This window comes from Nasonia vitripennis (genome assembly GCF_009193385.2).
Source record: "Nasonia vitripennis strain AsymCx chromosome 4 unlocalized genomic scaffold, Nvit_psr_1.1 chr4_random0004, whole genome shotgun sequence".
Taxonomy (NCBI): Eukaryota; Metazoa; Arthropoda; class Insecta; order Hymenoptera; family Pteromalidae; genus Nasonia; species Nasonia vitripennis.
In genome coordinates, this window is record NW_022279639.1 from 1,644,411 (window position 1) to 1,660,800 (window position 16,390).

Sequence of the window (16,390 nt, forward strand, 5' to 3'; positions counted from 1 at the left end):
AGTTTGGTCTCTTCCCCTCCTACTCCGTGGTAATAATATATGTATATGTAACGTCTGTAACCTCCAATTCCTTCACAGCTTTATCAATATATGCCTTATAATACAAAGGGAAGAAGAGAGAAAAGGCAAAGGATATATATTTTATAGAGAAAATAATAATATCATAATATCATAAGATAATAAGATTATAATAAGATAGGGTGAATTTCTCTTTAATAATAAGAAATAAAAGTATAGTTGAGATAAGTCTATCTAATCTAATCTGATCTACTGTTGTTAAAGTTTAAAACTTCTAAAAAATATTGAAAAAAAAAAAAATTATAAATTTTTACAAGCACTTAAATTTAATATGTATTATTTTTATAGTTACTTCTATAAAATAACTGTTAGCATATGTATGATTAATTATAATTAATATTTGATTTAACTACATTGTTTATGTTTATTTTCTGTCATCACAATAAGGCTAAGAATTATTAGAGTAAAGTAAAGAGTACTAAGTAAAGAGGCTATAAATCAACTTTATGTAACTTGTAAGTCTGTGTTAAATAAATGAAGTTACATATGTGTGTGTGTGTGTATGCGTATGCAACAATATACTTAACCCTGTTGAAAATAATCGGATGGATTCCAGCTGGATAATCAACCTGAATATTCATGTGGATTATAACAAGATCCAGGTGGATTTTCCAGACAAAAAATCAGCTTAAAATAATCGTAAAAAAAAATCGCAGAAACCAGGGCTTGAACTCGGAACCTTTTGGTTGATAGTCTGGCGACTCAACCATTTAGTCAACTCATCACTAACTATAAAATCTCATAATGTAAGATATTTGTTAATCGTATTCCTAGCATAATGTTGCATTTAATTGCGTTAACTGATGTATGAAATTGATCTTTTTATGCTTGAGATTATTCACAAATTCCATCTTGAAAATTCACATCGAGAAATAATACACAGTAACTCAACCTAGAAAATCCACTAGATTTTTTCATGTGAATTTGTGCTTAGTCACAGGCATAGAAAGATCAATTTTACACATCAGTTAACGCAATTCAATGCAACATTATACTTGGAATACGTTGGATTTAACATGTATGTTACATTATGAGATTATGCAATAAGTGATGAGTTGGCTAAGTGGTTAAGTTGCACGTCTATCAACTGAAAAATACTGAGTTCAAGCTCTGATCTCAGCAATTTTTTTTGGATCGTTTTTTACTGGATTTTTGGCTGCAAAATACACCTGAATCTTGTCATAATCCATGTGAATATCTAGGTGGATTGTCCAGCTAGATATCTATCCGATTATTTTCAATAAGGAATAAAGCTATTAAATTTATCAATTTTAGTTCGAGTAAAAAAACTAAATTATAATGTGATGAAAATTATGTAGGTTATTTTATAAAATAAAAAACTATTGTTAGTATCATTGATATTTAAAAATTAATTCATTTTTAAGGTTCTATAGGATTTTACAGTTTAAATTAAAAGTTCTAAAGAGTTAAAGGGCAAGCAAGAAATTATGGCACAAATTAATTGTTCATTTCATTTATCAAGTGGCGTGGTAGCACCACGTAGGCGAGTTTAAAAAGCAGACGAAGCCGCGGCGCCCTTGACACTATTTACTTCTATACTGGTGTTTGGATTTTTGATTATTCAAAAAAAAATACTTATAATTACTGTTGGAAAGGTGTTTTGACTCATTTGAATGTTTTCTGGGCTGAACTATGATTTCCAACAAAAATATTAGTGAAAAGGATGCTTATTTTTATAATATGTGAGTGTATAATCTACAAATGCTAAAATCACGTTTTTCTTCTTCAGCCTGAAATGTGAAAGGACCGTTAAGTTAGCCGCAGGAAGTGTTAGGACCGTGAAGTTGGCCGCAAAGCTATATACAGATTGGAATTGCTTTCTCAAGAAAATATAGTAATATATGATGATATTTAGAATTAAGAGGTTGCCAGTGCATACTCTGCGTTCCGGAGCTGTAACAGTAACTAGCTTGCCAGGGTAGCTGATGACAAGGTTCAGGTTGTTTTCAGTGTCTTGGTATAAAAATCATTCAAGTACGGTTTCTAGGTGTACAGGGTGGTCGATGACGAGGTCTAGGTGGTGCACTCCATGGTTTTTTGTGTCTAGCTGTAAAAATCATCAGAGGAAGGTGTCCAGGTGTACAGGGTAGCCAATGACGAGGTCTAGGTGGAATGCTCCGTGGTTTTTGGATTCTAGGTGTAGAAATAATTTGAGGGTTGTGTATATCAGATCAATCAGTGATTTCATGTTAGTGATAAAAATGTTCCAAAAAAGCTGTGGTCAAAAGGTGCTAAAGATGCTTATACGTTATTTTTACGACGTTGAATATGAAATACTCAAACAAATTTACCAAAAAGGATTGAAATCTCTAAAAAAAATTAACTTTTAAAAAAGTTAAAGGTTAGGCGAGTTTGATATATCCGCAACGAAATTACAGATAGAAAAGAATTGAGATCAATCAAACAAAGTTTATTATAACGTAACTTGCCATGTCCGTTTCATTGTACTTATAGTGTTTGTATGACGTTCTAACATATAAAAAGAAGATTTCAGTTGTTTACCAATAAAACATGAAATGGGAATGACAAGTTACGTAGTAATTATCTTGAGAGTTGTTCCTTGCTTCATTACAATTAAATATAATAAACTTGAGTTTGTTTGATTGATCTCAATTCTTTCTGCTATGAATGTATTTTATCCTCACAAAATTATGTAAATCTCATTAGATATTTTTCAAACTATTTGTCTTCATACTTATTGACCATTGTTGTTAATTATTTTAATCAAAATATGCTCAATGATATTTTTCACCTAAAATATTTTATTTCTAGTAATGAAATTGACATGATATTGTGGTGTATTAAAATTACGTATTTCTCTAAATTAATTTTGCATTAAATTTATATCAGGAATTCATGATGTATTAATTTCCAATATGATCACACTATTTTACTATGCATTAGAAAAACTGAAATTTTATAGCTTATTTTTATTTTCTAATTTGTCTGTCTAGTATAGTTATTAAAAAACGCTGCCAATTCTTTGGCACATAGCTTCTTTCAACATTATATGTATTGCTTTAAAATCAAAATTGTTTTTACTTCATAAATAATTCTATGAAGTTTATGTACTTTTTCGCTTGATAGATAACATTTTTTCTAATCAACTACATATACATAATCAATTATAATTCTCTATCTTTCTTTTTCTCTCGCGTAGCTATATATGTTAAACTGAGATCCAAGCATTCTATCACGGAAATATATCAAACTTTACAATATATGATTCATTTCGTGCTCATATAAATTTCAAAATTGCCGCGGTTTTGTCGCCAACTTCCTTTTAAAATTTTAAGGTTATGTCTCGAGAATAGAATAATCTCGAGAGTAGAATGTCTCTAGAATATTATAAATACACATTATAATTTGATATGTATTATAGTATTATATTACATTTTTAATATTAGAATCAATTTTAGAAATCAAAAACAAATCAAAAAATTCTAACGATACTTTTGACGCATGCGCACTACATGAACCAATCATATTGACGCATTCTTGGCTTCACTTCATCCGGTCATGACTTTTTTATATAGGGACTATCAAAGTCCAGCGTGCTACGCGCGCTCAGTTTTGTTGCCCAGTTCGTTACTTGACCTCTAAAACTTTCCTTAAAATTTTACAATCCTTTCTTTAAAAAGTGATACGGGAAAACTGCTGAAAATGCTAAATTCAAATTTCTGATTCGGAATGATTTGAAAATAATGATTTTATTGTTATAATTGAAATTACATTTTAAATTTTGGCGCCATTTAACAGAGATGTCGCTTCATAACCAATAAACCATGGCAACCAATCAGAATCACGTATTAAATGCTTCAAAACATAGGCTATTACTTTTTTGAGAGGGGACAAATGCCTTTGTGATTCCGACTCGGACTGCCGAGCGAGCAACACCTCATCATATGTCCCTCAAACTTAAGACACGGCAAACACAAACATTAGTATACTTCTCTCAGCGGTAAACACTCTTATTTAGCAAAATATAAAAATGAATACCGCGGTTTTTACGCTTATAGAGGCTATTTCCAAGGAGAAAAATATCCCAAACAGTATTACCAATGGGAATTAACCCAGTCAATGCTTAGTCAATTTTTACTTAAACACTATTCTAGTCCAAATGTTTGTTTCAATTTATCTACAATATCTTTTTATTTCTTTCTATTAATTTTAAAACAAAAGCAACACCGCACCATTAATTATTAGTCCTACGTCAAATTCCATATCTAAACACGCATTCCAAGCGATTCTATACAGACGTTCTCTCAAAAAAACTCCAAAAAATCATCAAAATTATCTGCAAATCTGCTCAATCTTCAAGTCCTCTTACATAACGAACACCCACACTCATTCAAAAAATTATTTTAAAAATGGTTCTACAAAATAATATAAAACTCTTGCAATGGAATGCTCGTAGCTTGAGAGACAAAAGATTTGAAATTGAAATCCTTTTAAATGACTTCAATATAGCTTGCTTTCAAGAAACATGGTTAAATGATTCTGATATTTTTAGACTTAAAAATTTTAACCTGATTAGAATAGATCGTGTTTCAGATACTCATGGAGGTGGCTTAATTACAGCCGTTCGTAATGACTTAAGTCATAATCAAATTCAAAAAGTCCCAGAGTTCAACGGATTTGAGGTTTTAGCGGTTAGAGTCAAATCAAACAATTCAACCTATAATATTTTTAATGTTTACCGAGATATCATAGAATTAATCTCGAAAACCAAACTTTAAAAGATTTAATCAATTTCATATCTCGATTTAAAAATGTACTGATATGCAGCGACTTCAATGCACATAGCCCTCTGTGGAGTCCCGGTAGAGAAAACAAAATCGGCAAATGGCTGGTCTCAGAAATGCTTAATTCTAACTTAGTCATAATAAATGATCCCTCTCAAGCTACGCTAGTTCCCAAGTTAAGCAATCAACCTGGATCCCCCGATGTAACTTTGGTTTCTATAGATCTTATTTCCAATACAAATTGGTCCCTATTGGAGGACGGTTTAGGTAGCGACCATCTTCCGGTTGTGATTTCAATTTCAGAACAAACTCCAGAATTTTTCATCAATAGAACTGAACTTAATACTAACAAAGTTAACTGGTACTCATTCCAACAAACACTAGAATTAGAGTTATTAAAAAACAATTTTTCATCTCAAAATCCAGTTGAAGCTTACGAAAAATTTACAGGACTAATTACTGAAGAACTGAAGAAAGCAGGTGCCAAAATATCTAAGGGAAATAGAACCTCTAAGGTCACGAAACCGATTTGGTGGACGACAGAACTAGACATTGCGGTTAATGAAAGGAAAAATGCCACATCTAAATTCCGGGAAAACAGAAATAGTGAGAATTTACGTAAATATGCAGAAACAAATGAGTTTGTCAAAAATCTAAAATCTCATAAAATTACTAAAAAAGAATTCACGCACAAATTCTTGCAATCCCTTAATCCATCATCGAGTAAAAAATCAATCTGGGACATGATTAAAGGGTTGCAGGGGTTCATAAATACGCCCAAATCTGTAGAAGCTTTTGACTATGAAAACCCCATGATTACCCAAACTATCAACAAACTCTGTACAAGCACTGAAAACTATAGTTATCCCCAACACAAAATACAACCATCAACTTGACAATCCAATCTCGACAATGAAATGCGATACGCGATTGACAATCTAAAATCCAAATCGTCCCCAGGAAAAGATATGATCTCAAACGATATAATAAAAAGACTTCCGCATAGTGCCAAAGAAACTCTTAGAAATATATTCAACGATCTTATCAAATTTAAACAATTCCCTAAAGATTGGACTTACTATATTACCAGAAAACAAGGGCTTTCGACCTATAGCCTTAGCATCAAACATCCACAAACTTCTTGAAAGAATAATCAAAAATCGGTTGGAATGGTTTGTCGAAAAAAGCTACATCGTTCCTCAGTCCCAGCACGGGTTTAGAAAGCAGAAATCCACCCAAGACATCACCACCTTACTAGCTACTAGAGCATATCTATCCCTGTCAAAAAACAAGTTTTTGCTGCCCTAACACTGGACATAGAAGGAGCTTTCGATAATGTAGACCCCAACACACTAATAAATGATCTCGTCGAACTAAATATTTTTAGCAACATTATATCTTTTATCCAAAATATCATTAGAAGTAGAAACATTTCATTTTACGTTAACAAAAAACACGTAGCGGACAAAACTACATATAAGGGCCTTCCACAGGGTTCGGTTCTTAGCCCCCTGCTTTTTAATATATATGTTAGGAAAATAATAGCTAACATAGGTAAATGCAATAATTTGCAATTCGCAGACGACTGTGCCATAACTTTCTCTCACAAAAATCCATACAGGGCCGCTGAAGCTATCGAAGAAGGAGCAAACAAACTTAAAATATGGTTGGGAAACAGAGGATTAAATATAGCCCCCCATAAGTCTAAATTAATCTTTTTTAACAACAGAAGAAAATTGCCACTAGATTGTAAAATCACAATTGGAAACACAGAAATTCTTCCATCAAATCAGGTCAAGTTTCTAGGAATCATTTTTGACCATAAATTAAAATGGGTTCACCATATTAAATATATTAAAAATATTTAAATCTTATAAAAGTCTTTTCAAATAAAAAATTTGGGGTCACAACAAGGTTACTTCTCAACACTTACAAGACTCTTACAAGAGCCACGCTAGAATGGGGTTACTCCTGCTTTTTAAATGCAGCTGCCTCTCATCTTAAACAACTCGAATCTGTTCACAACTCAGGAATAAAAATGTGTTTAGGACTTCCAAAATTCACCGCAAATGTAGTATCCCTGAATGTTATTGGAGAAACTAATCTAGCTCATCGTAGAGACATCCTCACATATACAACAACTTTCAAATACAGTCCACAAAAATAAAAAATCAAAATTTATCATGAAAAATAATCTCCTCATTTATAGCAAAATAAAGGATAAAATCCAAGACATTTTTCGAACAGAATTGGCAATCTCATACGAATTTCCACTCGAAAGTCATGACCCTGAAATTCACCTGGAGGTGGTCACGGCTAATCTTCTTAGCGCCGAAAAATCAAACTTAGATCAAATAGTCCTGACTAAATTTTCGGAGTATGACAGGATTTATGTAGATGCAGCCAAACCACTCAGAGGCTAGTCCCAGGGAATCGCAATTTTTCATGAAAATTCTAACTTCATTTCACAAAGAAATATTAAAAATGCTCACACTAGCACTGACGCGGAATTGTGCGCTATCCTGATGGGGCTCAGATTCGTTAAGTCAAATAATTTTAAACGGGTTATCCTATTTTCAGACTCAATGGAAGCATTAAAGTCGATAGTAAATAAAAAGATAGGTCCAAAAACAACGGCAACCACTCTAGATTGTAGACTGAATATCAGATTTATTATTCGTCAAAACAAACAAATTTCACTAGCCTGGATCCCAGGTCACAATAGTAGCACAGGTATGCAGATCACTGACCGTGCTGCAAAGGAGGCAATCAATTTCACTATATCTTTTTATTTTAAATCGAATTGGTTTCAACTCTTCAAGTCTTTATCATTAAAATTGTCAGAGGAATGGCACAAGATTCACTCGAGTAACTTATATGAAAAGGACCGTAACTACCTAAACAAATTAGCTTTTGTGAATTCATATTTTATGAAAAATATATTTACCCAACTTAAAAAAGAGTATACCTCACTGTACCTTAGAATACTAACCAACTCCCAATGTACTTCTGACAAACTTTTCAAATTTAAACTTATAGAATCAGTAAATTGCATTTGTGGACATGATTTCTATGACTTGCACCACATTGCTTGGGAATGCAACCAGCACCTTATCCTTAGAGAGGAAATGAAAGAGTCGTTACAAAACAAATTCAACATTAATGCTACGAATACCCCTTCTGTTTTGGCTACTATGAATGTAGAAGTCATAAAAATCTTTTGCGAATTCCTTATTAAAGCAGGCGTTAGAATATAGAATAATATACTGTAAAATCCTAACATTTCTTACACTCTTTTAAAGAGCTCGCTTTTTGTGGAAGTTAGCGATTTCAGAGATATACTATGTCCTATATACACCTAGAAGCCAACGCCACCTCTCGGAGAAGTTTCAACTGACTCAATTCACACGAAGACAGAAGACTACTCCAGTTTTAGCAATCGCTGAAGAAAGAAAATCATCAAGAGCCACTCCAAATTAAATCTACTACTCTAAACCCTTCACGGAAAACAGGGTGTTGTCCTGCCAAATACTCAACAGCAGTCGGGTCGGCGTATTGACATTTGTCAAGTCGGGGAGTACCAACATACTCCAAATCTACAAAAAAAAAAAAAAAAAAATACCTTTGTGCTTCAGGGTGTGTTCCGATGGGAGCTCCAGTAAGTACAGCAGTATGCGCGGATTTCATTTTTTTTTTTTTTTTTTTGAGATTGGCTATGACTACTGGAGCTCGACTGGAAAGTCGTTCCACCGCTTAGCAGTAGACTTTGGTGTCAACATAACCTAATGGTCGTGTCGTGTGTATAGTGCGTCGTTATATTTTGGTTAATAAAATAATTAAATAATTAACGCAATGAATCATCACGCAGAAAATATCGTGATATTGGATTTCATATTTACTTCATCAAGCAGTAGTGATAGTGATGACGAAATAAATGAAGTGAACAATCTAATTTTCGAAGAGGATAATGGTCGTATCGGGCGAAGAATCCCAAGAGTGCAGAATTTTATAGAAAATGTAATTTTAAGATATAACGACATACAATTCAAAGAAACATTTCGGTATATAAATAAAGTGTAAAAATTCTATCACTATTGCTGTACCCAAACATTTACATTGCATTTTGTTACATAATGAGCCATACTACTTTTGAGTACTCACTACTTTTAATCAGGCCAAATCTAGAAGGGGAGTTAAATGAATTTGGAAATATGCCTATCAATCCTGATAAACAATTGTACATAACTCTATACGTATTGGGAATGCCAGATTTTTACAGGTTTGTCCATAATATGTTACTAACCATAAATTTCTGAACATGTATTTATACTTTATTAGTAATTTAATCTTTTATCATCCAGATCAGTAACTACAAAATTTAATGTTGGGAAAGCTACTGCTTGGCGAGCAGTGAGAAGAGTCGTACGAGCAATTTGTCAATACAGAAATTATTTTATTCGATGGCCATCAGCAAGAGAAGCTGCAGAAACATCTATGCGAATAGCAAGAAGTCGTAGACTTCCTGGTGTTATTGTGCAGTACATGGAAAACATATTCGTATTACAGCTCCAAGAGTAGATTCCCAAGCTTACATTAACCGTAAAGGAGTCCATTCTATACAATTACAAGTAATATTGAAGCAAATAGTAAATTAATTAAATAACTTTAAGTTAATTACAATCATTTTAAATTTTATAACTATTACAGGTTATCTGCAACGACAAATTAGAATTCATTCACTGCTACGCTGGTTTACCAGGGTCAGTGCATGACATGCGTGTTTTCAGATACTCAGGTGTACAGCAGAGATGTACTGATGAATACTTTCCAAATAATACTCACCTGTTAGGTGACTTTGCTTACACTTTGCAAAATCATGTAATAGTGCCATACATAGATAATGGGCACTTAACTGTAGAGGAAGTTCACTTTAATCATGTCTTATCTAGTACTCGAATGATGGTTGAGAGGTCCATTGGTCTTTTGAAAGTTCGGTGGAGATATTTTTTGGATAAATTGCCTATGTGCTTGCGTGCTGCATAATATATGCTTGAAAGTAGAAGATACGTTCGAATATCCAGTGATAATACCTGATACAATAGATGTGAATCCAGAGCCAATGGATGTTAATATAGCAGAGCATCAAGATGCTATCGCCAAGAGGGAAAACTTAACAAATATTGTAAATGCAGACATATTATAAAGAGAATTGTAATAATTATTGTAATTGTAAATGTAATATAATAAAATAAAATTAATTGTAATTAAGTATAAAATAAATTTTATGCTTGATTTTTGTGTAAAACAAATTTTGTTGTAATTTTCAGAATAAAAAATCATAATGAATATTCAATTTTATTTATTGCTTTAATAAATATAACATGTCTGATTACAAACTTAATCATATCAAACATATTTTTGCATTCTAAACAATATTTAATAATGTAATATCTTTAGTGAGGGTTATTTGTACCATCGATCATGACTCGATTATCGATCACACAGCTAAGTATAATTTTAACAATCTCATAAAAATACTTTTCGATTTTACAAAATCATGAACTTTTTATAAGTTGCTATACCACTCTTATGAATCACATAAGTACATTAACTAACATAGAAGTAAAACTCCATTAATGTGTAATAAAAATACTTTTTTAGTTTCAAATATAGCCATGAACTTTTCACGACTCAATATAATATTAATCTTATTAACTGAATGTTATAAGTAAATGAGATTGCGTTAGCAATTAAACTTTGATGTTAAATCCTTTAAAATTTCTAATTTTTGTTTTCTGTATTCTGGAGTCGCTTCTGCTCGTAAACGCTGATTTTCTAATGTCTGCATCATAAATTCTGACTTTTCTTGCTTTACTGAACTAGGAATGAAGGCGCGCTTCGCGCGCTCTTGATTCTATCTCTGTCTAATAACACTGGTAGAAAATCTACCATAAGTGTTGGGCGGCACACTAATGTCTGCTAATATTCTATAAGCATGTAACATGTTACTAAATCCCTCAAAAATATTTTTTAATAAATATATTAATAATGCTCAATGTCGTCATCATTGGTTTGAATAGTGAATGTGAAGAAAAGTTCAGTATAAGAATCAGTGGGTTTGTCTATCATTACAATGCCATTTATTTGCATTATAAAAAAGCTATACAACTGAAATTTTACACAGATACTTACTATGCTACCTAGAAAACATGTAACTTACATGATTATGATTTAACTGTTTTCATTCATATTTTCACATCGAGACCCATATGAATTTTTTAATTTGGCGTATTAAATTTTGCTTGTAAACAGTTACACAGAAACTACCATCTCTAGCACATTGTATTTCTGGTTTCCAGTGTATTTTACATGAAGAAAGTGATAAGTATTTTAGCTTTTTTGTCAAGGCATTAATTAGAATTTTGACTTTCAATAGTTGTGAGAGATTTTGAGACCGATACCTGTTTCTCCATTTTTGCATTTTTTCTCATTCAAAAACTAACAAGTCTAGAAAGCTCATATTTTGCATATAGTTTTCTTTTGCGATTGTGGAAAGATATTTAAAGTTGAATCAACGTTAACTGAAATACTTTTGTGTTCGACTACAACACCCATGATCATTATTTAGTCGTATAGCATGAGTTTGCATTCACATAAGTGTCGGAGTCGAAATCAGAAGTTTTTCAGTTAAGGTCGATTCAACTTTAAATATCTTTTCACAATCACAAAAGAAATCTATATGCAAAATATGAGTTATCTAGACCTGTTAGTTTTTGAATGAGAATAAATGCAAAAATGGAGAAACAGGTATCGGTCTCAAAATCTCTCACAACTATTGAAAGTCAAAATTCTAATTACCTAATACCTTGAAAAAAAATCCAAAACATTTATCACTTTCTCCATGTAAAAATATGCTAGAAACCAGAAATACAATGTGCTAGAGATAGTAGTTTCTGCGTAACTGGCTATAAGTAAAATTTGACCTGCTCAATTAAAAAATTCGCATGAGCCTGGATTTGAAAATATGAACGAAAACAGTTAAATCAGAATCATCTAGGTTACATATTTCTAGGTAGCATAGGAAGTGACAGTGTCATATTTTAGTTGTCTAGTAGCCTTTTTACAATTCAAAGAGCATTGTATAATGATAGATTTAAACTTACTGACTCGGATACTGAACTTTTCTTTAAATTCACCTCTCAAACGTCACCGTGGGCGACTTTGGGCACTGAGACACAGTATATCTTCAAACTCTTTATTCTTTTAATTGAACTTCTCACTGACATTAAAATAAAAAAAACTAAATAATATTCACACACTTTATTACTACTTCAAATAGGGTTATAGGGTGCCACTTTTCAATACACTTGTTGTAATACTACACAATCTTGGTAATGATTAATTTTTACTAAAATTTCTTGCTAGTTATATTACATATATTTTATCTGTTATCAAGGTTTCCACATTTCATTTTAAACACCTCAAACATTTCTACCAGGGTTATGAGTTATTAGTGACTGTTTTGAGGGTTATGAATTTAAAGCGCGGTTCTGATCTCGTTGCCTAGGCAACCAACCAGCAACCAATCAGAATCACGTATTAAATGCTTCACAATAAAGGCCATCATTTTTTTAAGAGAGGATTTGTACGGCTTAATAAATTAAAATATTTGAAAATTAAAACAATTTCATAGATACACATAAGTTAACGAATAATTATTAAGGAGACGTATACACCTCCAACTGTCAAAAAATGAAAAATTCATTATAATACACAGATACACTATAAAAAACAGAACAAACCCTGCTAAAAATATGCGATTGAAATCGATTGACAAAAAATGAATCGATTCCGAGTCTATATCTTAACCCTGCGTTTTACATTTGAAAGCGATTATATTCAGGCTACTGCGTGTGTAATATATATATGGCATTAAAATCGATTTAAAACTATAAAATAATATCGATTAAACCGGATTAGAATACATAAGTATTAGGATATTCACTTAATCGATTCAATGCTTATTTAAATCGGAATCAATGTATCTGTGTACACTAGAAAAACGGTTTTAATGATTTTTTATATCTAAAATAACATTTGATATTATTCAATCGTACTGTATTCAACTATCCAATCGTTTTTACTGATGTGTATATCGTGGTGTTAATCGATTTGAATTGACATGAATTTTTTCATGTGTCGTTGAATAAAGTCAATCGATTTTAATAAAGTTTCAATTCAAATCGATTGTAGTTAATAAATCTATTCTGTCTTGTACAGCATTTGACCTTTCTTATATAGTAACGGAGAAGAAATATTGTCACTTGCGAGTATGAACATTCGAAACGACACCAAGCGGTTATATTAAGAAACATAGTGTCGATTAAAATCGACTAGTTTTGCAATAAATTTAATCGATTCTAATCGAAATATAAAAGTTCTTTTTTTCATAAGGGATTTTACAAAACTTTGATCATTAAGGTCACTTAAAATGTTATCAAAATTATTTTTAAAAGTAAACTAATTTAATATCGACTAAAAAGTTGATTCATATTTATTGAAAGAATCCCAATTGAACTGCATTAAAATAATTATCACATAAAAATCGATAAAAATATCTTTATTTTGATATTTAGATTGCGATTGAGACCGATTCACGTCAATAATTTAAAACGTCGATTAAATCAATCTAGTATTTTTAGCAGGGATTCTTTTTTTGATTATTTTAATTGATTAAAGGATAATTGAATCTAACCGTAAAAAAGTATCGAGATTGATTAAATATTATATAAACGAATTACCTTATAAATTAATTTAAATTTATTGATAAAATTACCAACAAATCATATTAGAAAAATAATTATTATTTTTATTCTACGTAATAAAGTACCATTCGAACAGATTTATATATACTGATAAAATAACAATTAAATGATATTGCAAGAATAGTGGTTGTTTTGGTTATTAAAGTCTATTAAACATTTTTTTATTTACATTTATAAAATAATGTAAATTGTGAGATTATAACAATCATAACATTTACATTCTGTACTAAAATGTAATACATAATACGATATTTACTTTTATACTAAATGATAACGATATCTTCAATCCCTAAAGAAAAAGAAAAATGAAAACAATTAAAAAAAAACATTATGAACTGCAGATGATAGCAGAAAAATGTCGGAATTGAGACTCAGATAACAGTAATCTTTTGTTGTCTTCAGTTTTACTTAGTTTACTAGATACTTTAGTTGAATTTATTTTTTTTTTCAGGTGTAAAATTTTATAATTTGAAAAATAAATAAAAAAATTAATACAACAGACAATAACTATTAATAAGTGAAAACAACAGTTTTTTAATAGTTCAAAGCAGTTTTCTTCATTTTATAATTGCTGTCTTCTACGTCCACTAGTTTGTTCCCAATCAAAACAGCTATCTTCGGATTTCTACACATTTTTCTTAACTTTATTAAAAACACGCCTTTAATAACATTAAAAAGAAAATTTACTTTTAAAAAAGTAAAAGGTTAAGCGAATTTGATATGCGACGCTGTGCCTCCCAACACAGGTGCGCAACACTTGACGCCTCGTATGCGCCAAGATTTTTCATTAATCTCGGGATTTAACGTAATCGCCGACGTTTGGGAGAACGTGGGGGAAAGAAGGAGGAAGTAATCACACAATTTATTAAATTGTATTGCACGTATATTTATCCCAGCCCTTCCTTACAACGTGGTGGCCGTAGCCGCCCACACACAATAGCCACGCAGGGCTCGCCGTCACACCTCTACTCTCATATACACGCGCGCGCCTCGAAGCTCTCGCCTCTGACGTCGCGCAGTCTGACCTGTCTGCTCTCTCTCTCTCTCTCTCACACACCCGAATTTCGGCTCGGCGCGACCCGCTCTAGTAGCTACACGGCCGGCGCGCTCTCTCTCTCCCGCTCTCTCTCTCTCTCTCTCTCTCTCTCTCTCTCTCTCTCTCTCTCTCTCTCCCGCACGTATACTCGCGAGCACAGCGCGCGCTCACTGCGGCGTTGTCGGCCGAACCAACGCGGTCCCCTCTCTCTACTCTCGGGCACGCACACACGTATCTGCGCGCTCACCAACAGCTCGCACCAGCGGTCCCGGCCTGGCGATGCCTGAACCGACGCCGGCGTAGCTATCTGCTTTCCCCTCCCTTCTCTACTCTCTCCCGCTCTTCTCGGAGCTCGCGCGCACCGACTTTGCCTCGCGTTGGCAGCAAGCCCGATCTGCTGCTACCGAGCAGCGAGGATCTCTCGGACGCCCCGATGCCTCTCTCTCTCTCTCGCTCTCGCACTCACACACTCTCCCGCGTTTCTTCTGCGCTGCGCTGTTCTCTCCTTTTCCCGCTCTCGCGCACGCTGGCCCGATGCCCCGCGTAGATGACGTCGAGGTGTGCGCCCGCACCGCACACCGCTCTCTCGTCTCGCTCACTCTTTCTCGTACACACCCGCGGCTTTCTCTCTCTCTCTCTCTCTCTCTCTCTCTTCTCTCGGCGGCCTAATGGCTCGCACCGAGAGTATCCCGAGCAACCCAAGGGTTCTTACCTGGTGTAGGAGAGACGAACACCAGTCTCTCGTCCCCCAGTGGAAGCCTCGCTAGCCCAGGACCTCTCTCTCTCTCTCTCTCTCTCTCTCTCTCTCTCTCTCTCTCTCTCTCTCTCTCTCTCTCTCTCTCTCTCTGCAGACGGGGGAATGAAGGCCTTGCTCCCGTTCCGGCTTCCTTCCTCTGGCTGAACGGCTGGACAGTCGTCTCCGGGGAGGGATCTCTTCCTCGGGGCGATGGTCCAGGTCGTGGCGCTGCTGCTCTCTCTCTCACTCTTACTCTTTTCGCAATTCCCTCTCGCGCGCTCTCGTCACGTCGAAGTGTTATCGACAAGGCTCGGAAAGGAACTGCCGAGCCGCTCTGCCGCGCGCGCTCGGCGTCTCGCCGTCGGCCGTTGGGCCCGGCTGATAACGTAGCCCGATTGGCTGCGCGAGATATATTCCGCATCGAAATAACAGATAAAAAGAACTGAGATCAATCAACCAAACTCAAGATTATTATATTTAACCATAATGAAGCAACAAAATTATGTTTGGTTAATAAAGGGTTTACTTAACTTAAAGTTAAATTATATACTGATCAATTAGGAAGAACTCTTAAGATTACTTACTACGTAGCTTGCCATGACCGTTTTATTGTACTTATGGTATTTTTATGACGTATTAACGTAAAGAGAAAATGTTAGATATTCACCAATAAACAAAATGAAACGGTCATGGCAAGTTACGTAGTAAGTATCTTGAGAGTTTTGAGGTGAATACTTCTATAGGCTCGTCGGGTACACATTTTACTGGGGAGTGATTTGGCGAGCGGCGACCGTCACGGCGACGCGACAGACCAATCGTCACGAAAGCAGCGGCAGCTCTTTCCCCCCACCACGCACTCTTTGACGCGCATGTTAGCATGCTCGCACAGCTCAGCTCTTCCCTTACATAGCGCTAATATAGCACACCCCCCCCCCAGTCCAGCCCGCAA

General features: G+C 34.1%; 1 protein-coding gene across 1 annotated transcript in view; it reads left to right on the top strand.

Moving 5' to 3' along the window:
• The window catches only part of LOC103317188 (protein spire), a 598,612-nt gene continuing 582,222 nt past the window's right edge, over nucleotides 1-16,390 (top strand). The window contains exon 1 of the mRNA XM_031928198.2: nucleotides 1-533. The gene's annotated coding sequence lies outside the window, so the exon portion shown is untranslated. The remainder of the gene's footprint in view (nucleotides 534-16,390) is intronic.